We start from the raw sequence: 23,727 nt of genomic DNA, 5'->3' as shown, positions 1-23,727 counted from the left end.
AGGTTATTTTTGAGTAATTTAGAGTTCATCATTAGAGAAAATCATAAGGAAAATAATTTGGTCAGAAAACAAACTCTCCTGGCCCAGAAGTCTTTGATGAATGTAGGCAGCTAGGAGGTAGGTATAGGTTCAACTATCTTAATTTAATGTGCAGAAAATTGCCTCTGGGATACATCTTGCACTGACATTTAGGAATGACTTCAAAGGCCATTCTCACGTAATTAGAGCCAAGTCAGCACTTTTTCTATTATGCATTTTGTATCTGATAGGAGTTTCTGCTGCCCTAGTCACAGGCAGAGCCAGGACCTTCCTGAAAATTTGGTTTGTCTTTTCAGCTGGGCTGGGAGAAATGTCAAAGTTTGAAAGAGGTCGTGTGGGGATGAGGCTGCCCAGCCTGCCCTGAGTGCAGGGCTAGCTCCTTAGGTGAGATCAAGGGCCTGGGAGGGAAGGGCTGGGGGACAGAGGTGCCCTGAGGTCAGGAAGCCACTGGGATCTGGCTTGGACTGTGCCTGAGGATGTAACATCTAAAAAAGGAGTGCCCTCTTAATGTCAAATAAACAAATTATGCTTTAACTGCTTTATCTGTGTGTTTTCCTTTTTTGCTTTGTTTCTGGCAGTGGGATGTTGGTCTAGTCCTGCACTGCAGTTCTGGTGCCTTATTACATGCAGAATTGGAAAATCTCTTTAAGAATTAAGAAATTAAATATCAAGCTGTGTTCCAAACTGAAATGAATTTAAGCAAGCGTCTCCCTGTAAATCTCTCTGTAAAGAAAGCACTGTTTGTCGCAGGCTGGGGCTTGTGATTTTCTGATCATTTGAGGGTGACAGGACGCTGCTTGGCTGTGGTGAGTCCATGTCAGTTCAGCAACAGGGAGAAAGTTGAGAGGGTTTGGGCGGGGGGCTGTGTGTGTGATGTTTTGTGGGGGGGGGCCTTTTCTACAACAGGAATTCTGTGAGTGAAAACCAGCAAAATGCATTCATAATTCCACGGATGGCAGTAAGAGGGCTGTGCATTAGTGGTATAGTATGCATTGGTGGTATTCTAGCGAGCTTACTGTATTTTGAATGTCTTTATTAAACCTGAAAACTTAAACATGTGCTTGTTTCAGTTTGTGTTCTGAGCTCCCACATCTATTATATGCCATGGAGGCTATTAAAGCTTAGCTTAGCTCCCAGTATCATTCCCCATATTACAATAACTTACTTTTTTGGCTGAGGGCACTTCTGAGGACTAATCTGTGATGTGTTTACTTTGGCTGGAGGAGTTGAAATGCTTTGAAGAAAAAAAAATAAATTAAAAGCTCCTCAAATGTTCCCACAGCTTTGCTTTCTGCTCTTATTATGCTAATCTGATTGTTTCTAATGTGAGGGCTTCTTTTGCCCTGGGTACTATGTAGTCTGCAATGTCATAAAAGGTATATACTACTTTACATCTAAGCAATGTCGACTGCCTCATAACTTAGGAAATCTGAGGTTCTTGTTTGGAATACTGGTCTGTGTATGACTCTGTGCCTTTTTTCTTTCTCTTACTTCCCTGAAATGTAGGAAGTCACCATATTTAATGTCAGCTAGGTCTTACCAAAATGTCTAAGTGAGCAGAAGAAAAGAAGCTCAAAAAATATCTACTTTCATATTCAGTGCGTCTGGTCTTTGGGGAAAAAAAAAATATATGCCTCTCTGATTATCACCATCACTTAGTTAACAGGTAAATTAGTGTGCCATTGGAATTAATGGTCCAATCTCTGTCTTCCTGGGACAAAGAGGTTAAGAAGTGGCAGTGAGATATTTATCAGTATTTGGGAAGTTTCATTTGTTTGTTCTGTATTAGGCAAGTTTATACCTGTGCACGGTGCAACCAGAGAGACCGTTCTTGCCCATTTTGTGAGGTTAGAAAAGACCAAGTTCATGGTACATCAAGGGACAACGCAGATCTCTCCTTCAGAGTACTTGTACAATTCTTGCAAGCATACCCAGAATTGCCATTAAGACTCTTTTTCTCTTTCCCAGTTCCTTTGGAGAAATCCCAGTGGGTGATAATTTACCTCCAGGCTTTGTAGTGGCTGGTTCAGATAAGTAGGTTTCTTTCCATGGCCACGTGCATCCAATGTATAGACAAATATGGTGAAAGGAGAGTGCAGCTCAGGATTCCTTGATGCCATGGTGCTGATGATATGCAGGACTGCTGCCTTCGCGCTGGACCCAGCTGGTAATTTCCTAATGTTTGGCTAGGGCCTGGGCTTGGATGAAAGGGAGCTGGCTGTAGTTAGGGCCAGATAATTTGGAGATGCTAATGGCTCGTTTGTTAAAACAAGTAGAGGGCTTGGCAGAGGGAGAGGGAGTTTCTATCTTGTCTCACACCTCCCCTCTGCTTTTTTTTTCTCCCGTGGTTCACTCAGAGCGTGTTCATTTTGTGGGTGTTCTTTGGAGTCCTCAAGGACTCTGGTCACTACTGCCCATTTTCATTGTTTTTTGGGTTTTTTCCCATGATTACAAGCGTTTCTTGTGAAGATGGATTTCACTGTCATTGTACGTATTTGCATTTGATGCAGTCTGGCACGAACACATTTATGTCTGTGGTTAAAAGCAAGCTCTATGTATCTTCTCTCTGCTGGCTATGATTTAGGGGACTTTACACTGGATAGTGTAGCTTTAAGTGTGATTTGTGGCAGAAGGTCAGGCCACAGTTTCTCCTCCCTGTGTAGAAACCATCATGCGCTGGTGATGTTTCCTCACTGAGAGATCAGTTGCAGACAGAAGGGAATTTTCTAAGGATGAGAGTATGTCTTCTCTTACGGCAAATAATAGTAATATATAATATCTCCTGTTGTTTCTTAAAGAGAGGGTTTCTCTACTCGGATTTTCTGGCTGTCTTCAGTAAAAGTGCCAGAGCAGAACAACTTGAGGAGAAGTATTTTAAGGTGTTCTATCAGTATGAGCAACCTTGGGTTTAGTGCTAAGTGAAGACAATCCCTTTTATGAGAGTCTGACCCTAATTCTTTACAGAGGAATTTTAAACAGTGCAACAGGTGATTTTTTTTTTTTAATATCTATAAAATCTATAATACACATATGTTTATTCATACCATGTCCAACTGGCTCCAATTTGGAGACACATGGCTGCATGTTTAACAAGCTGTAGTTCCCATTGTCAGCTGTAAGTATGAAATGGAAGTGTCTGTGGGATGGCTCGCTGTGGTCAGGCCTGCATTTGGGTGGAGCAGGTGAAATTCTGCTGGATAGTAATGAAGGAAAAAGATTTCTGGCCACTATTCACAAGTGAGGTGTCCAGACGTAGAGGTTGGAATTTGAACACCCACCAAGAGGCACGGGTCTTATTTAAAGTGCCACAAACTTAGTCAAAAAATGCCCTGTGACAGCACTTGCCAGCTTGGGTTCAGCCCCGATTGAACGCTTCTGAGTGTACTAATACTTATCTCTGAATGATGGATCAGCTAGATTTAGATTTTTCTAGATTTTCCAGAAAATAGATAGGAAATGAACCTTACAGTAGGCTTTCAGGTTTGTGCACAGAGCGTACTTACAAAAGTGTTTATTGTTTTATTAGAAGACTATTTGATATTCATCTTATATTTCAAAAGATGCTTTAATGAGCTGCAATTAGAACATTATCATTGTTAATGATTTTTGTTTTTAAAATTTACAGAAGGATGCTGTTATAAACGTGTGGGTTTGGTCACTGAGGATGGAAAACATCCTCTGTTTAACTTTCTTTAGCTTGCAATTTGCAAAGATTTACTTTATTCCAACGTATATGCATTGTAAAGGGATCAAAATAAACTGTGATTGAAATAACTTTGTTTCCAGGGCGATTCTTTCCTCATTCATTTTTATGTGTTCGCTATTTCATATGCCCTTAATTGAACTGTTTTATTTTAATCATCTGTATCCCTTTATAATGGTGAATTTGTTCCTGTGGCAGTTTGGGCTGTGTTGTCATTTCCCTTAGCACTTTTCCTGGGAAGTCAGAGTGTTAAGTAAGTACAGAAAAGATCTGCTGTACATCAGTTTTGATTATCCTGCAAACACTCCACAGATTAGATCCATAAACACACGTACAGATCTTTTAAGCACGGAGGTGATTCTGTTAAACTTGGTGAGTCTGCTCTCAGAGTTAGAGGAACGAGAAAGAATTTCTAAGTGGTAAGTGTGCAGACCCTCACTTGTCTCTGGAATTCATTCAGTCCGGATCGTGGCTTACTAAAGCAGGGATGTATCTTCTTTTAACTGAGCTAATAGGAAAAAAACATTAGAGGGAAGCAAGGGCTCCCAGTGGCACGAGACTGACAGTTTGAAAGATGCTGTGTGTGGTCCATTTTACAGCTGATGGTCCTTCTGTCCACAGCTGACAGCAGCAGCAGAACTGCAAAATCTTGCTGCTTAAACTTGATGGTTCATCTGTAGCCATCAGCTCTTCTTTTTTGTTAACTAGGAAGGGATTTTAATACCTATCTGGAGTGGCCATTAAATTCTAATATTGCCCATTAAACTTTCTTACTAATTGATCAAAATTTTCCTTGTAAAAGGGGATTCCCCACCCCCATTTCCAACCCCAGGGAAACTATATGGGGGGCGGGGGGGGGGGAGAAGACCATGATAAGGAAGGAGGAGAAAGAAAATACGAAATAAAGGAAAATGCTCCTCTTGGCCCAGGAATTTATACAAAGAGCCCTAAGTAATGTCTATAGAAGCAACACTTTCTACATATTGTGATGGAATTTGGGGAATTTTTTTTTTGTTGGTTTTGGCTGACTTTTCTTACAAACGTAAACCACAGTTTACTTAGGATTTTTCTTTACTTCCACTCAGGAAGTCCATGGTTGTGCAGGAGAAGATCTATTTCTTGCACCAAGTCTCTTTCTTTCGGATATTGCATACTTATGCAGAGCAGAAGGGGTTTAGTCCCTGCTAAAATTGTAAGAATTTACCTTAGTTGTAACTTACCTTAGAACTTACCTGGGGAGTTGGCAAGAACTTTTACTTAGGAGGGTCTGGTAAAGATTAGTATGTTGTTCACTCTATGAAAACACTAAAGATACAATGGCCCTAAGCAAAATCAAACAGAAGATGAGATCCCTGTGTTGGAAAAGCCAAGAGTTCTTCTGGCTCCACTTTGGGGAAATGCCATCACCCAGCAGGAATCATAGAATGTGTTATGTGGGAAGGGATTTTTAAAGACTATCTAGTCCAACCCCCTGCAGTAAGCAGGGACACCTTTAACTAGATCAGGGTGCCCAGAGCTTCGTCAAGCCTGACCTTGAATGCCTCCAGGGATGGGGCCTCTACCACCTCTCTGGGCAACCTGTTCCAGTGTCTCACCACCCTCATAGTGATGAACTTCTTCCTAATGTCTAATATAAAAATACCCTGTTCTGGTTTAAAACTATTGTCCCTCATCCTATTGCTACATGTCCTTACAAACAGCCCCTTCCCAGCTTTCCTGTAGGCCCCTTCAGACACTGGAAGGCTGCTGTAAGGTCTCCCCTGAGGCTTGTCTTCTCCAGGCTGAGCAAGTCCAGCCTGTCTTAGTAGGAGAGGTGCTCCAGCCATCTGCTTATCTTTGTGGCCCTCCTGTGGACCCACATGCCCTTCATTTTGTTTTGTGTTGAAGGCTCCAGAGCCAGACACAGTGCTCCAGAGATGGATGCAGTATTCCAGGTGGGGTCTCACGAGGGCAGAGTAGAGGGGGAGAACCACTTCCCTTGATCTGCTGGTCACAATACAGTGCAGCAGTGCTGTAAAGAGCACTGCAAGTAAAGCCGTTGTACATGAAAATGCAGTAGGAAATGGAGAGGACTAACAAAATTTTGTTTCAAATACCCAGGGGCATCTTCCTTTTTGCACAGAAAGAAATTACAAGATTTCCCCCCCACCTCTCTCTGGGGCCCTTCTACTCTTCCCACCCTCTACATTCTCCAAGTGACACATTTGTGCCAGGCAATTTCAGCACAGTGACAATTGTTTCTTTGCAGATTTCTGATCCTCTCCATGAAAGAACCATTGCAGCTTCCTCTTTTTATCTCCTTTTGCATTCCAACCCTCCCTCTGTTGAGACACCTGCCCCTTCTATTTCACAAGGTTAGACTATGGTACCACAATTGCCTATTTTTTCTTTGAAGGGAGTGTGACTATGTTCAAACTTGTTAAGAAGCATGATTTGGAATCATCACGTAAGGAAGGGGGGAGCAGAGAAAATTTGATCATCTGATTGTGGGGGATATTTTCCAGTGTTAGATAATTTTTATTAAATACATTGAGATAATAAGGCATATTAATAATAAGTACTAATTATACTCCTGGCATAAATCCAACATGAATATTGCGAGGTGCAGAAGCTTTCTCCAAGTAACCTGTATTCAGCCGTCAATACTTTAATAACAGAAGTATATCAGTTGATACATTTCTTGTCTGTTTGGTAAATTCTTTGAACAAATTCCTTGTTTCTTGGTATATGTGCTACAGGACATCTGTCAAAAGTATGCAAGATATTATAGAATCTTTAAGGTTGGAAAAGTCCTCTAAGGTTATCAAGTCCATCTGTCAACCGAGCACCACTGTATCTACTAAACCCTGTCTCGAAGTGCTACGTCTACACAGGTTCCCACCTCTCTGGGCAGCTTGTTCCAATGCTTAATAAGCCTTTCAGTGAAGGAATGTTTTCCTAGAAAAAATTAGCCTACTTGTCTGTCACTTAACATCCCAGGATTAAAATGGGCTGTATGCAATGCAGAGGAAAAGTAGGCGATGCCTCAGTGTGTGCAACGTGGAGAAGAGACTAATGAGTCTTCCAGCACTGTTTAAGAAGGAAATACTTTTTCCATCAGTGCTACCACTGGCATCTGTACAGCAGCTGTTTGCCCTTTCCTCAGCCTTTACACTTAACATCCAGAGTGCACAGAGCAGAGAATAGTACCAACCTTAAAATGAGTGACATATGTCCGGGACAAACAGAGAAACTTCTTATTATTAATTATGAAGTATTTAGTGGCCTCTTGGTGGCATTACAGGAGGAATTTTCCTGGCCTGTAATCTCCTTGTGAAGATAAAGGAAAGGAAGGTTGTGGTGGGTTGACCTTGGCTGGCACCCAGGTGCTCACCTGCTGCTTTCTCACTCCTCCTCTTCAGCAGAACAAGGCGGGGGGAAAAAAGATGAAAAAAATCATGGGCTGAGATAAAGGCAGTCTAATGAAGAAAAGCAAAGGCTGCATGTGGCAGCAAAGCAAAAAAATGTTTTCTCTCCTTCCCATCAGAAAGCAATGTCCATCCATTTTGGGGGAAGCTGAACCCTCAGTGGCTGCTTTGGAAGGCAAATGCCTTAACGAATGTCTGGCTTCTCCTCCTTCCTCTTAGCCTTTATTGCTGAGCAAAATGTTGAGTGGCACCGGATATCCCTTCGGTCAGTTGGGGTAAGCTGTGCCTGCTGTGTCCCCTCCCAAGCTTTTGCCCACCCCCAGCCCTCGGGGGTGTTGGAGGGACAGCCTTGGCCCATGCAGCACCAGCAACATGTGGGTGCATCACCCACAATGTCTCCGGCCACAGGCGCAAAGCACACCACAATATGGGCCACTATTGGGAGAGTTAACCCCATCCCAGCCAGATCCAATACAGAAAGGAAAGAAATCCTTCCATGAAGAGGCAAAAGGACAGAGAAGCTGTCCTTGCAGAGACAGAAAACAGCAGGAACTACCAGTACCAAAGAGACTTCAGTGTCCAAAAGCAGCTCGTAGGCTTGTGCAGAGAAGGACACAACTAGAGGCGAGTAGGCGAGTGCAATCCAGCACTCGTATAGCCACATCCTGCAGCCTTCACCAAGCAATTCTTAGAAGTCAATCACTGCTGAAGTTTTTCAGCAGACAAGCAATACTTTCAACATTTGATGCCCTGAGCTAGTAATGGTTCAAAGATTTAAACTTCTGCAATTAATAATGACTGCTTCTGACAGCACTGCTCACCACGCTAAAGAAAAGTCAATCAAAAATTCTACACTTAGAGGTACTTGCGATCTGAGGAAAGTCAATCAATAATCCTACACTTAAAGATACTTGTGATCAAACAGCACAAACATGAGCAACATTTCAAACAGTGAGACCGTATATATGTGGAATAAAGTTTGAGTTATTCTCTTATGTGGTTAGTTACTACAGGAACGGTCTGCGTATATTTATTCATGTGGTAAGTGGCTCCATTACTCATGCTGTTTCTTCAGTGAGATATTTTTGACTTAAGTGCTACGGTTTCACAAAATGACCCTTTAATTTAGAATAGAATGACCTTTGAGTAAGTTACTGCTGAATGGATGTACACAGAAAGTAATGAAAGTCTTCCAAGCTTCATAACAGAAGCTTTCATTTCTGTTCTTTCAGTCTGTTGCAAAGTTTCTAGGCAGCGCATCCATAACGAGGGTCCTGATAATTTGCTTAGGAAGTTGCCTTTGCTGTATTTAACCTTTTTTTCCTCATAGTATTCTGTATTTCTATATCCTATGTCATTAATGAGGTTAAAAAATACTGCTATTGCTAATTAGTTATGGGTCAGCAGCTGCTAATTTTACAAGGCTGCACCATTTCTTTCTCAGCTTTGCAGATGTGTTCATATGTCATTTTGTGGCTGCCCAAGGTAGATGTGAATATCAAGCAGAATATTTTTTTTATTGTATCTCAAAGCCTAGCCAACGGTTCCACTAAAATTTAGAAGACTAAATTAAGTATTCTAAAAGTGGGGTGTTTAATGTATAGCTGTCCTAATAAAAGGATGAGAGTTGTGAGGGTGTTTTTTTTTTTTTTAAAACGTACAAACAGGAGGGGAATCAACTTTATAAAAGGGTAGACAATGTCAGGACAAGGGAGAACGGACTAAAGTAAAGGAGGGCAGGTTTACATTAGATATTAGGGGGAAGTTCTTCACAGAGAGAGTGGTGAGATGCTGGAACAGGCTGCCCAGAGAGTTGGTGGATGCCCCGTGCCTGGAGGTGTTCAAGGCCAGGTTGGATGGGGCCCTGGGCAACTTTGTGTAGATGCAGGCCTAGAGGTTGATGGTCCTGCCCTTGGCAGGGAGTTGGAACTGATCCTTGGGGTCCCTTCCAACCCAGACCATTCTATTATTAATTCTAGTATTCATGGATGTGCCCAGCCTGTGTAAATGTAAAAGAACCTGGTGTGGTAAGCATGCTGCTGAGAAACATCTTACGTTTATGGACAGTGATTTGTGGTGCTAGTCACAAGAACCATCTCATGGCACATCAGTCATCTCAGGAGACTCAGAAACGTCTCCTTGTCTCTTCCCCCCAGCTGGTTCTCTAGGAAATTAAAATTATTGCCAGTTTTGAGACTGGAGGCAGTGACATTTCCTTTACTGTAAATGATCTGTTTGGGAGAACTGTTCCAGCACTAGGCTGGGTAGATACTGATCAGGTGTGACTGCCAAAGGGGAGGGTAAAAAGCTTTTAGGGAATTACTGAAAGAGAATTTCCTCCCTCCCACCACAGTTTTGAGGTAAGATAAAAAGATCTGCACAGGTATCTAGAACTGGTTATTCTGCAGCGTGTCTCTCACTTCAATCGTTTATGTCCCAGACTTCCAAATTAATTTTGGTCTCAATATACAGCTGCCAAGGGAGGAGTGAAATAGAAACTGTGCTGTATCTCAACACTCAGCTTAGGTTTCCTCAACCTGGAAGCAGCAGTTTCCTGAAAAGAAGCTGTGCCAGGGAAAGGTCCACTAGCCCTCTTCTTATACTCCTTTGTCTAGAGGAGCTGAGAAGCCTTGTGGCTTTTGCCGCTGCTACATGTCTGATTGCAAATATAATGTATTATTGACTGCCAGGAGAGGTGAACATTGTATTTCCTCCACGTTAGCTGATCTAAGTTTGGAAGTGCTTCTGTGATGCACAAAGAGAAATAAAAAAAAGTCCATGAAATGTTAGGAAAGAATCTGAGGAATTACCTTCTTTGATCAATGTGGTTCATAGCTGTGGGTTTAGTGGGAAGCTGGTGAAAGCCAGATGTGTGGATTAAGATCTTTAGAAATGTTTCTTCTACAACAATTAGAGCATGAGAAGGAAGGATGAGAAGATAGCAAGCTCAGCAGACCTTGCTGTAGACAAGCCCAGTACTTCCCCACCCCCAATTCTTACTTCTGACTGCCTGAATCTGAGATTATTGGGACTTGTCTACACATTACCTTACAAAAAATTATGTCATGCCCTTGCTAGGATCTTTGTAATGAAGTGTCAGGAGGGAATGTATCAGTATAAACTATTGATTGGGGTTTTTTTTTGGGAAGACCAAAGCTGGAACCTGCTTTTCTGAGAAGTTCAAAGGATTAATAAGATCATGTTTCTTTTATTTATGGGCTTGGTACGCCTTGGAGTTCCGTTTAGCCAACATGTATTGCCGCTTCCAGATACGGTCACTGATGTACCTCGGGTTTTAAACTGCTTCAAGTATACACAGTAAGCTACTACTAGAGATTTGATGCCGTTTTTCAAGCAGACGATCTTTTGGCCTGAATGAAGTTGACATGAAGTTGTACTTTAGATGCCATGGAGATGTGGGTTTATTGAGGATCTTGGATAGAGCAACCTGATGCTTCTGTAGCTCAGCAAGCAGGAGTGTGGGCAGGAGAACAGGCACAGGCATTTCCAGATGCTTGCCACAATTTTTCTTCCTGCTTGGGGTGGTGCATTCCTCAGTCCTCCCTGGTAGACCTTCTGTCCCTTTTTATGGTAAATGGTACTCTGTACAGAAACACTCCTGTGCTTAAAGTGGAGAATAAGGACTCATGAGGGTTCCAAAACCAAATTGTTGAGTCCCAGGTGTCTACTGAGTAGATATGCATGTTCTTCCAGAAACCTCCTCTAAAATACATCTGTCTTTGCATCTCATACTCTTTTCTGTTTATCTAGCTGTTGTGAGTCTGTTCAATATTAGGTAAAACTCCACAAATCCACAGTCAATTCCAACAGAACACTTTTATTTTTTCCATGTGTACAGTGTTGTTTTTCTCTCTCTTTTTTTTTTCCTTATTGTTCCATTCTCCAAAATCATAGCCAGGAAATAAGTAATTTTAACCAACATTGCAGCTTTGGCTAAACTCAGAAAAGCAAAGCAAGAGTTAAAGTTGAAATGTTTGTTTATCATTAATAATTCAGCTCAGCTATTACATTAGGGTCCAAGAAAATGTGAGATCTTATATATTACGCATGCTATAGTCCTTTAGGCGTAATAGGGTTAGTTGAGGACAGAGTGTCAGATGTAGTATTTGTCATTACCTTTGGCTTGCCTAGTTGCACGCTGCTGTGGATTTGTGTTGAACTGTTAATACTCGAATGTAGATTTTTCTCTGATGTGGTGACTTATTTAAAAAGGAAAAAAAAAAAAAAGGCAAAAAACCCACAGAAACTTCTTGGCATGCTTTATTTCCCTGTCATTGTCAATAGCAGAAATGCTTGCTGTTAAATGCAGTTTGTCTCTGGTTCTGCCGTTATCTTTAAAGAAAACAGCATGTTAAAATGAGTGGTACAAATTCAACTATTTGCTTCTCTTTTATGAATGTGGGTAATGTGTGTTATTAATTACACTGCCATTGTATGGTAAAAAATATTTTTTTATGTTCAGTAACTCTACCTTCTGTTGTGTAACTGTTCCATAAAGGTCATCTTTTTATCAGACAATAATCTTAAATGTCATGCTTCCCCATATGTTTAACCACTTCCTATCTAGATATATACTTGGTGGAGCAGGGTACTTTGCTAAATGAGTTTCAAGGATTGGCAAAGAAAAGAAATTGAACTTCAGGATTCTTTTTCCTATGCCCGTACCTTTCTACTTTGATATCATCAGCCAATTTTGAAAATACATATAGTTGATCTCTGTTTTCTGTTTATAAATGTGGTTGATGTACTTTATTCCAAAAAAAAAACCAAACCCAGCACTTCACATGGTGGTAATGATTTAACAAAAAGAAACACTTTATGCCTGAAAGCCATTTGCCCCCTGGCTTTCTGCTGGGATTCCACTAAAACATGGGGAAGTGAAGCAACCACCTGCACATTTGAGTATGCCTGTAAACGCTGAGGATGTGTGTGTCTGACCAGAGGCACTTATACGTGGTGGGTATGTATTTTTGGAGCAGTGTTTTGAATATTTCATAGTGGTTCATTGGGGCACACATGTGGTACGTGTGGCCGTGCGGTGCGCACCTTGGCAGAAAGTGACCTGTAACCTCAGCACTGTTAAAGGCTCTTGGTGCCAGATTTAGCCTGGTATTTCAAATACTCTTCCTCTCTGCTGGGTGTTCTCCAGGGAGAACACAAGCGTGCAAGCATTTTGTTCCTATTGCTACTCTTTTAATTTCCATTACTGTTACAGACTGTGTTTCCCTTAGACACTTGCCATTTCGCCGTCTTCTTTCCCCTCATCTTATACATAGAATAGCAGTTTAGAAGAAGCTAATGAGGAGGGGTGACTTTCTGGTACCTCACAGAGGGAGAGTTTACTTCATGAAGCAGAGAGTTAAGCTGTCTTACACAGCCAATTAAGTGTGCACTGTCTTTTACTATGCATGCATGCCCTTGTGCAGTTAAATGTAATTTATGTTGGTAGCGTACGCTGTTCTTGCTTAGTGACCTGGGCTCAGACTGTGACATGTTCAGTGCAGCCTGACAGTGAGAGAAGAAGACCTACAGATATACACAGGTGTAAGGCAGGATTGTTAAAACCGAGATAGTAAGGTGAAGTTAAAGATCATATTGTCTGCTCGTCATTTGCAAGCAGATAAAAAACAGATCTGGTAATTCTTGCAAGGTCCTTGACCAGTCATTAAACTACTTGCCTTAAGAAAGACCTGCCAGGTTGGCAATTAATGAGACTTAATCTGGTTAAGAATGTTTTAAAATTAGTCGTGTATGAAATTGTGGTATAAATTTCTTTGACCTCCCTACAATTTCTGCTGGTTCATAAGTGGTGAATCACTGCTGGCATATCCTTGAGCGGGAGCTGAGCTTATCGGAAACGATACTAAATGCAGAGATGATTTTGCACTTGGTGAGCTTTGAAAATGTGCTGTATCTCCGAAAGAGATATGCTGAAATGCAAAGCATGAGTATACCTTAAATAAATTAGGCTTTGTTTTTCTGAGATTACATATGTAATCTCATATGTATGTATGTGGCTACATATGTAGCCACAAAAATAATGTATATATGTGAGTATGTGTGCACACTGTATGTATTTTATAAAATAATTGTATGTACAATATGGGATATTATGTAACTTCCTTGTTCTGTTCTGAGTCTCAGGGATGTGTTTCTTTTCATGTCACCAGGAAACTATTTGGTTGACTTTGAGAAGAACATCAGCAAAAGCAGTCTTCCCTCTTGAGTCCATTATCATCTGGTTGCTTCTCAGTGTCTCCGATACAGTAGTCCTCATTTCTTTATTCCTATATATGAAATCTTATAGACTACCAATAGCATTTACTGGCCATAATACCTAGGGACCTGAATCATGACTGAGGGCACTCTTTTTATGTGGATGCAAAAGAGAGATGTATGTAAGCAGTTTAGGAAAGCAACCCAAGGAGTGTGAGGTAAGAGGTAACAGATGGCTATGGACAGATTGAAGGAGTATGAAAGAATGATGAGACAGTATCGACCAGCATGACAAGCAATAGTTTTCAGCATGTTGAGAAAAAAAGTATTTTGGAGGCATTTCAGAAAAGCCTATTTTAGTGGACTCTGCTTGGAAGTGTTCAGCTGGCGTTATTGGAAGAGCCAACATCACCACAGAAAGTGAGAAAATAGATCAGGTGTGAGATGAGTATTAGAGCATGCTAAAAGTGGGAACAAATTACACAGAATGCACCAAAGGCAAAGAGGAGCGACGTGGTGAAAGTGAATGACAAAGGAAAACAACCTCTGCAACAAGCAAGATGGTGTGTGTCAAGGCTAGAGAAGAGGGTGCCCATAATGATGGATCTGATGGGAGCTTTGGCCAGGAGCATGAGCTGTGGGAATGGATAGGAAAAGCTGTATCATAGAGAGGTTATGTGAAACAAATCCACTGAACTGACACATAATTCGGACTTGAGAGATTATTGCAGTTGAAAATGTCATCCATGTTGCAGTTTGCATGACAGACAAGAGAGTGATACTGTCCAGAGTGATTAAGAGAACAATATGGAGAGCTGAGATAGGGGAAGACATTATCTGCTTTATTTTATTCATTGTGGTCTCAAGCAAGACATCTGGTGAGGAAGAGAAAGGAGGACTACAAGGGGGATGTTAGTGTTGGAATAAGAGGGTTCAATGGGCATAGTAGAAGGTAAACAAAGAGTAGAATTGATAGATTTATGGGAATTTCTCTTTGCTGATGTGTGCAGAGATAAGGGGTAGATGGAAGGTGACCAAGGACAGAGTTGCTTTGAGTTCCCCACGGCAAACTGGTAGAAAAGGAAGAGGCCACATGAATTTTGGCATTTGTTGGATTAAGAAGGACTTTCAGAATAAAATACCTATGAAGGTTTAATCATATATCTACAGTGCAAGACCCTATGATACAGTATTTGGAGACAGTTTTCAAAGACAGCTGACTTTGCCACCAAAAATCCATTTGAATTGGGGCAACTTCTAAATTACTGATGAAAACTAATTTAGAATAGTGTGTGCTTTAAGGACCAATGATGATTCAGAAGATTACAGACTTGCTGGGCTGCTGTATATCAGATGAGAATAGAATAAGCTTTTTGAAGACAACCATGAGAATCAAAAAAATTAATTTTTATCCAAATCATCCTGTACCAATAACCATAGATCAGAACTTTTGCATAAATAATATTGGTAGCTAAGCAAATTTATTAGTTTTTTAGAGGTGCTGAGCACTAGTTCTTTCCTCTCTGGAAGGATGATTTCTGCAATGCAAACTTCAAAGAATAGGTAAGAGTGTATGGCCTCCCTGGGGATGTCAGTCATGTGTAGGAAGACAAGGAGTACATTAGAATTAACTTTGTTTTTTTTAGATTTCACTAATTTCTAGGATCTAGATTGTCAGTTTATTTGAAGTGGCACAAAACTTTTGAAGCAAAGAGTGTGGAACTGACAACATACATCATAAAGTGTGTTTGCAGCAGAAGTTTTGTTAAAAAACAAACCAAGTATTGTTTCAGCTGCTCAGAGAATTTCTTTTGCTGTGTGAGACTCAAAACTAAGTGATTTTTTTTGGGGGTGTGTATAGAAGGTCCCAAATGATATTCTAAAACAAATATATGGAATAATAACTTGGGGTAAAAGATTACCCATTTGTTGTAGTTCCTGACATGATTATGGGTAGACTAAGGAAGTAAATTCTGTTCACTACTCTTATTTGTAAAATGACATCTCAGCGTGTTGACAAAATCCTGAGTGATATTTCCAATGAAGCTTTTAGATTTTTATTTTTTGTCAATAAATAAGAATAAAAGCATAAGATTTTGGGGAAAAAATCCCACAAACAGACTCCCCCAAACAGAATATATTCCCAATCTTAGTAATTTGTGGAAGGTAAGGTAAATTTTTTAAGTCAAATAAAAGAAAAATATCCCCACATCTTTGGTTGATAAAGAACATAAGATTCCACATTATGCAGATATTCTTTTATTTGCTTTGATAAGTTCTGCTTTAATAGCATACTGATGAACATAGTATAAGCTGCAATTAAAAAAAAGCTGATTAACTGGAGCCTTTGAGTCAGGAGGGTGATGCAGAGACATTGTTTTTATTGCATCTGTTTGCTTTGTGTCTCTTTCTGTACCGGGTATTTTGAACGATTGGTGAATGATGTGAAGGGCCACACCATGGTCAGTATTGCAGGAGAGTCCGAAAGGGCCCTTTGAATATGGTCTGAAAGGACAGCTGAAAGGTTAAAAGAGTCTGAAGGGGACCATCTTGGGGCTAAAGATGGCATTTCTGCCTTTCTGACAGTCCTTTCCCTCTGTGTGACTAACCTCAGGGTTGGACAAGGAGGGATCTGCAGGCATCTTAGTGTCCCATTATTCCTTCTCTGTGCTCCACTGCAGAACTTACTGTAGAACGGCCAAAATTCAGGAATAGTGTAACCAGCAGGAGTAGGGAAGTGATAGTTCTGCTATACTCCGCTCTGGTGAGGCCGCACCTTGAATACTGTGTTCAGTTTTGGGCCCCTCACTACAGGAAGGATGTTGAGATGCTGGAGCGCGTCCAGAGGAGGGTGATGAAGCTGGTGAAGGGCCTGGAGCACAAGTCCTGTGAGGAACGGCTGTGAGAGCTGGGGCTTTTTAGTCTTGAGAACAGGAGGCTGAGGGGAGACCTTATCGCTCTCTACAGCTACCAGCAAGGTGGTTACAGAGATGTCAGGGTTGGTCTCGTGGGTGGCAAGCAATAGGATGAGAGGAAATGGCTTAAAATTGCACCAGGGGAGATTTAGGATAGATATCAGGAAGAATTTCTTTACTGAAACGTTTGTCAAGCATTGGAACAGGCTGTCCCGGGAGGTGGTAGAGTCACCATCCCTGGAGGTATTTAAAAGGCGTGTAGATGAAGTGCTTAAGGACATGGTCTAGAGGCGGATTAGGCAGGATTAGGCTGTGATTGGACTTGATCTTTAGTGTCTTCCAACCAAGGTGATTCTATGATTCTATGAAATCACTTGGTCCTACATTCAGAACTTGGGTAGTATATAAGAATATGGAAATATAGAGCCAAGAAAACTCCAGAAGAGACAAATACTAAATTTAGAATCCATGGATTTTGCTGACAAAACCAACAGACTGAATATGCCCATAGCTTCATAGAAACACTAGCTGCGGGGTACCTTTGGAGGTTTGTTGCCCAGTTTCCTGCTCCAAGCTAACACTACTTCAGGTCAGTCTGACTTTCATCGATGTACACTGTTGAGATGGTTTAGTACACTGGAGCGTTGTGCAGTCAAGAGACTTTTTGATGGAAAACACAACTCCCTTTTCTTTCTGTCTCTGCCTTTCCTTCTCAAACAGCCTACCTCCATGACTGTACTCTGGCAGTATATACTGTTCCAGGTCTTTGATTCTAATCATGCCATAGCTCTGCTACCACACACAGAGTTCCAGTCCTGACGGTTTGTTACTCAAACTCTGTGTGGTCATGAGACCCCACTGTTTTATGGCCCCCTCCTCCACCATGGACTTTATCTCCACTGTTTCCTCACTTATGTATTTAGATACCATCCCCTCATGAACCTAGTATAAAACTTGCTCCACTTGGTAACAAGCCTGTTTGTAAATACATTCTTCCTCTCTTTATCATGTGAAGTCTGTCTCCTCCTCGTAGTTCTCAGGGCTTTTTATCTTGTATCAGGACCTTCATTTGATATCATCCAATATCTCCTGTCTGCAAATGTGGGACTGGAGAATGAAGAAGAAACTACCCTGGATAGTTGATTGAGATTGAAATGTTACTTCACATTTTCACGGCCAGACCTTACTGCTATCATAAAGCGATGAAATTCACCTGAACAGGGTGACCTCCTGCTGTGTTGTGAGTGGATGAGTTTCATCAAACCGGCTAAGCAAGGACTTAACGTGGCTTGCAGGGGCTTGTGTGAGCTGTTCAGAAGTTAATGAACTGAATTAATTCTAAGAAAACCGAAAATAAAGTCTCAACTATATATAGACAGGGAGATATGTACAGATACGTATATAGCTGTTGGAGAGAACGTTCCTGGGGAGGATAAAGAGTTAATGAGGCATTTCAGTGCCTTTATATGGATCTGTATAAATTTCAGTCACTTAACTTTAGCAGGAATATCCTGGAGCATTTGAAGTGTGGTGAATAATTTAAAATAAATAAGGTTAATGAAGAAGACCTTGTTTGCCAGTCTGAAATGTAAATTTTGAAGACCCTTTAAAGTTTTTGCTTATACAGAGAAAAAAAAAAGAGAGTAAATGATTAGGTCTTGCATTTTATAAACAGTTGGGGTGAGGACAGGTTTGGTTATTTCAGCAGTCTGTTTGATCTAGAGCTTTCAGCATGTGGTCATCTGTCTTTATTGCATGAAAATTTAACTGATTATTTTTTTTTTCAAGTGTTCTTGTAAACGCATCCAAGAGGGTTTATGAAGACCAGATGAGATTTGTTAAGCTGGTTTCCTCAGAAGCAGTCTGTGTAAAATATGACATGTTTTAAAAACATTATTAAAGCTGTTATTTCCTGTTCCAGCGTTGCCCTTGGCTTTAGGAATAGGTAAAATTTTTTATGGTGATATCTACATTCTCTAAATAGGTGAGATTGTTCTACAGTTTCACTTCAGGGCAGGTATTTGGCAAATATAGCGACTCTGGCTAATCAATTCCTTTCTGAAATCTTTATTGCCCATGCAAGCACAGCGTAGACACCTGCAATAAAATTTAAAGTGCATATATATCTAGTGGATGCCACAAAAAAAGATAATTTGCCAGTATTTTGGGGCTTTGAGAGTTTATTAGTAATTGCAAACACACTTGGACAAACTCTGTGTTTTGACAGCTTTTGTTTGTCCATGAAGTGTTGTTATTGTGAGGACTCACTTCTCACGTGCTTCACATCTCCTAATGCCAGTAGATAAAGATACTTAACTCTGAAAATCATGGAAAAAAGAAGTGTAATGTATATTGGTGCAGTGCTTGAGTTAGGTCTTCAGTCTTGCTTGTGCATCCCTCTAATAAAAGATATCTCAGAGGTAACAGTTACAGTGTCTGCCCTAAAATAAGGGAAGATAGATTATTCATTCCATTTAGCTTTCGTGAAGGAAGTGAACTGCACCATCAAGGTTTTTGGTCCAGTATCTTGCTATTTAATTTTTATGGTCTCACTTGAGAGTTACTCATGAGTAAGAAGAAAGGACCCCTGTCGTGTGGGTATGGTTTTCACCAGTACTCATCTTGTTTCTTCTCTGTCTTTACAAGAAGGCGTTAGGGAGCTCAGTGGAGCTCCATCTGTCTCCTTTGCTCTTACTGATGGTTCTGGAGGTCTGTTGAGACACCAAGATGGCGTAGCATGGAGGTGTGGCTGTCACTGTGTATCTACATTGTGGTTTAATCCGGCAGGTGGCTAGAATCATCACAAAACCATTTGTTCAGTCCCCCTGCAGTAGGATGGAGGAGAGAATTGAAAAGAAAAACAAAACAAAACTTGTGAGTTGAGATAAAGGCAGTTTAACAACAACAACAACAGCAATAATAATATACAAAACAAGTGATTCAGAGCATAATTGCTCACCACAGACTCACAGGATGTTAGGAGTTGGAAGGGACCTCAAAAGATCATCTAGACCAATCCCCCTGCCAGAGCAGGATCACCCAGACTAAATCACACAGGAATGCATCTAGGCGGGTTTGAATGTCTGGTGGCTCCACAACTTCTCTGGGCAGCCTGTGCCAGTACTCAGTCACCCTCACAGTGAAAAAGTCTCTCCTTATATTCACATGGAACTCCTATGCTCCAGTTTGCACCCACCTGAAGCTAATACTGAGCTAGTTCTCAAGCTAAACTGTCTTCCAACCTACCCCTCAGTTATATAATGAGCATGGCATCATGTAGTATGGGATATCACATTGGTCAGTCTGGGTCAGCTGTCTAGCTTGTGTCCCCACCCAGCTTCTTGAGTGCCCCCCACCTTCTCATTAGCAGGGCAGTGTGAGAAGCTGAAAAGTCCTCGACTGCTTGGCAACAACTAAAAACATGCGTGTGTAATCAACATTGCTCTCATCCCAAATCCAAAACACAGCACTATACCAGCTGCTAGGAAGCTATGCCAAAACATGGACAGTTTGCCACAAGTTCTAACCCTTGTGAATTGCTAGGAGAAAACATCAATCTGACAGATGTTCCTCTGAGAACTGGTCTTGGGAATTACTGAACGTCATTGGCACACATGAATGTGCATCTGACTGAGGGATGAGTAACTCTGAATTTTGTTGACCTGTGAGAGCATTAATGGAAAACTCGTTCAGAGGTCTCCTAGGCTATCATGGTATCCCAAGCCAGGATCAATTATATTCTGGCAGATCTCTGGTCTGTTCTAAAACCCTTCTATTCCCGTGTTGCGCTGTTCTTACTGATAGAAAGTAAAAGTCTTCCTTGTCGCAATTTGAACAAATTACTTATCATGCCATCTTTCATGGATGTCTTGTCCTATTTTCAGCTACTATTTTGGAATATGACAACTTTTACAGAGTTACTTATTGGTGTCCCTTTACATACATTGAACAACCGTCACTCTATCCATGTAGTTATGTTTTCTAGAAATGTGTCTCTCCATTTGTTCTGCATCTCCTGGAAAGAGTCCAGCGGAGGGCTAGAATGATAATTAGGGCTGGGAGCATCTCCCTTATGAGGAAAAGATGAATGAACTGGGGCTGTTCAGCCTTGAGAAAAGAAGATTGAGAGGGGATCTGATTATTTTTTATAAATATCTCAAGTGTGGGACACAAGGGGAAATGGCCAGCCTCTTTTCAGTTCTCTGTGGGGACAGGACAAGGGGCAACGGCTTCAAGTTGGCGCATAGGAAGTTCCCCACCAATACGTGGAAGAACTTTTTCACAGTGAGGGTGCCAGAACACTGGAACAGGGTGCCCAGGGGGGTTGTGGAGTCTCCTTCTCTGGAGATGTTCAAGACCTGCTCATCTGTGCGTGATCTGTTCTAAGGAACCTGCTTTGGCAGAGAAGTTGGACTTGATGATCTCTTGTGGTCCCTTCCAACCCCTATAATTCTGTGAATCTGTGAGCTTTCTTGGACTGTGATGCCCCAAACTGAATGTAAGACAGCTCTGATTGGATGGAATTACCTCGCATGTCTCTCTGTCTATAATTCTGTTACAGAGTTCTATATTTATGCAACAGTAAGATACGTATTCTTTATTTGAGATCCTCTCCTCCAGAAATGCATCTGAAAAGGGGTTCCTCCTCCTGCATTTGTATAGTTCATTATTTATAGGTTTAATTCTGCAGGTAATTATGAAGATACCTAAGTATTTTGCATGTGTTCTACTAATTGACTCATATGCTGCCCTCAAACAGTAGATTGGATCCAGCTTCAGGTTATAAACATCTGAATGTAGGTGCATAAATGTACATCATATATTAGCTGGGTCACTAAATTCCCAATCTAGTCAATGGAATCTGGCCAACTGAACATGTCTTACTGAGGATCAGCTGAAGAGTCTCATTAGAGTCCCCAAATACCAATGACTGTATTGACTTGTCCTCCGTTAACTGTAAACATAATTTGTTTACAATCTGGACCTGAATCCCATCCCATCTCTCCAATTTACCCATATCATTTTGAATTCTAATCCTGCCTTCCAAGATACTTGCGGCCTCTTAGAGCTCAGTCTCATCTGCGAATTTCATAAACATACCTACTATTTCACCCTTGAAGCCACTGATATAAATATTGAATGGCATTGGACCTGAGACATGACCATATGGAGCTCTACTCAATATGCCGCTCCTTTGTGATTTGCAGTGATTGTTTTCTGAGTGTTTCTTCAGCTAGACAGCACCCATGTTAGTATTTTAATAATTTATTTAAGCCTGCTGTTGAAAAATGCTTTGCTGTTTTGTGGTTTTGCATGCTCAGGATTATGAACTCTGCTACTTCACAGTGACATTAGAAGAGCCATTCTATTCCCCTCCTCCCTTTACTGGCTGTTCTCTTTACCTGCTGTATCCAAAGCTGATTTCAGTGTATTCTGAATTTTTGCTGAGTGAAATATCCTGATGTATTTCTTTCTCAACAACTCCCAGATGTGGGAGAAATTAAAATACACATTATTCCAGTCCTGTGTTCTGGATGGTTCTGCCAGTTGTTTTGAAAAACTCTTTTCCCTGGCTTCATGGTTTGCAATAGATCCCCACCATGGGAGTGTTCCTGCTTTTTTTTCTCTTCTCGAACTTTGTAACCATTACATGGAAATTTCAGCAGGATCCAGATTTCCTTGTGGCCTTGGAACTACATCAGTTGTGGATGTTTTTGATACACTATGCACTACCATTTTCCCACTGCCAGTCCATTTGAAAGAGCAGTATTTCTTTGCATTCATGTTTTAGACACATGGGTTATCCAAGTCTCTGTTACTGCAATTAAATAGGAGTTTCTTTAGATATCTGGCTTCTCCAGGTTTTTTCCCCAATACTATATTGTAGGTGCACAGAACTTCAGTAGAGTCATTCACTTTTCTTTCTTGATGTTCTTCTGAATTAGTTTATTTCAAGTAGCTTTTAGACCCTTCTCAATGTCATTCCCCTTCCTACATCCCCACAGGATTTTGTTACTTCTCTCTGGCCTGCATGAAACCTGACTTAAATTCAGTTAATGCAATCAATTGTTGTGAAAAGATGCTATCCCCGTTTCATGGTTTCACCTGAGATAGAGTTACTTCTTCTTTCTAGAGCTGGTATAGGGCCATCTTCCGGATTTAGTATAAAAATAACATTGATAACACACTGATGTTTTTAGCTCTTTGTAGGTAGTTGTAGTGTTTACACTAGGTCAAGGACTTTTCAGCTTCCTGGGCCCTGCCAGACACACAAGCAGCAGGGAGAGCACAGCCAGAACAGCTGACCCAGGGATGTTCCTGTCATCGAAAGTCCTGAGTCTGGTGGAGCTGGGAGGTGGCTGGGAGCTACACTCCCACCAGTTTGTTTAAACAGCACCAGCCACTTGCTAAGGAAGCCAAATTCTTCAGCATCTTCAAAGTCCAAATAGAAAAAGTCTCTCCTCAGAAATAGGAAGAGTTAAAAGTCTTTTTGTTATAGACCTAGCAAGTTCTTTCACTGTTTGCCGCAGTAGTGGCACTGACAGCAGTTGTGGTATTGTAGGTTGGCATCATCTACTGTGTTTCTGCTTCTCAGAGCTCCTAAGCTGGAGCATATTTGTGTTGGAGATGAGACTTTCCAGCCACCTTGTGTACTGCATTGCTGTCTTTTAGATTTTGCTGTAAAACCTCTTTCTTTGAACTTTCATTTCCATTTCATTCAGCACTTGTGACAGCACAAATAAGAGCCTTGCAACTCTTAGCCCAGACTCCTTGTGCTCAAACTGGTTTCCTCATCAAGGGTTTAGAAATCAGCCATGCTCTGATGTTGCAGATTGAGAACTGTGTCTCATTTTAGAATTTTATGATACCAGAGTTTCATAAATATAAGATGTGGTGTTTCAGCTATGATACTTAATCTCTGAGTATTTATTTTCCATTTGAAGAAATTGATTTTGCATTGTTCTGATGGGGTCGTGGTGCCAACTTTAAGTTGGCTTGATCTTCAAAGAAGTGGGTGTTATGCTAAAGAAATTCCACTGCATTGGGAGGGTTTGAACCTTGTGGTTTTGGCAACTGGGACTTTTGGCCTGCCAGAAGACATAGGGGATATAGGACAGTTCCTATTGTGAACAGCAGTGAAATAGTTAAAGACGCTGACATTTAAAACAGATGAAGTTACTTCTTTGATGTTACTGTCAAAAGAGAGGAGTAAGGCCTTTAGCATGGACCTCCATGATGGCAAGGTGGGACCACAGCCAGATGCAGTATTTTCAGGCCCTTTGTGTAGTGCCAAGTTACTTTAGGTGGAGAATATTTCTTGAAAGCTTGATAAAACAGAAGTGAAATTTTAACCTATGGGAAAACATGTTTTTCATGTTCTTTTCTGGACCTGATGCCCAAATAATTATAGACAGATTTTTATCTC

Source organism: Gallinula chloropus (genome assembly GCF_964237585.1).
Source record: "Gallinula chloropus genome assembly, chromosome: 1".
Taxonomy (NCBI): domain Eukaryota; kingdom Metazoa; phylum Chordata; class Aves; order Gruiformes; family Rallidae; genus Gallinula; species Gallinula chloropus.
Note: the sequence above shows the minus strand (reverse complement) of the source record.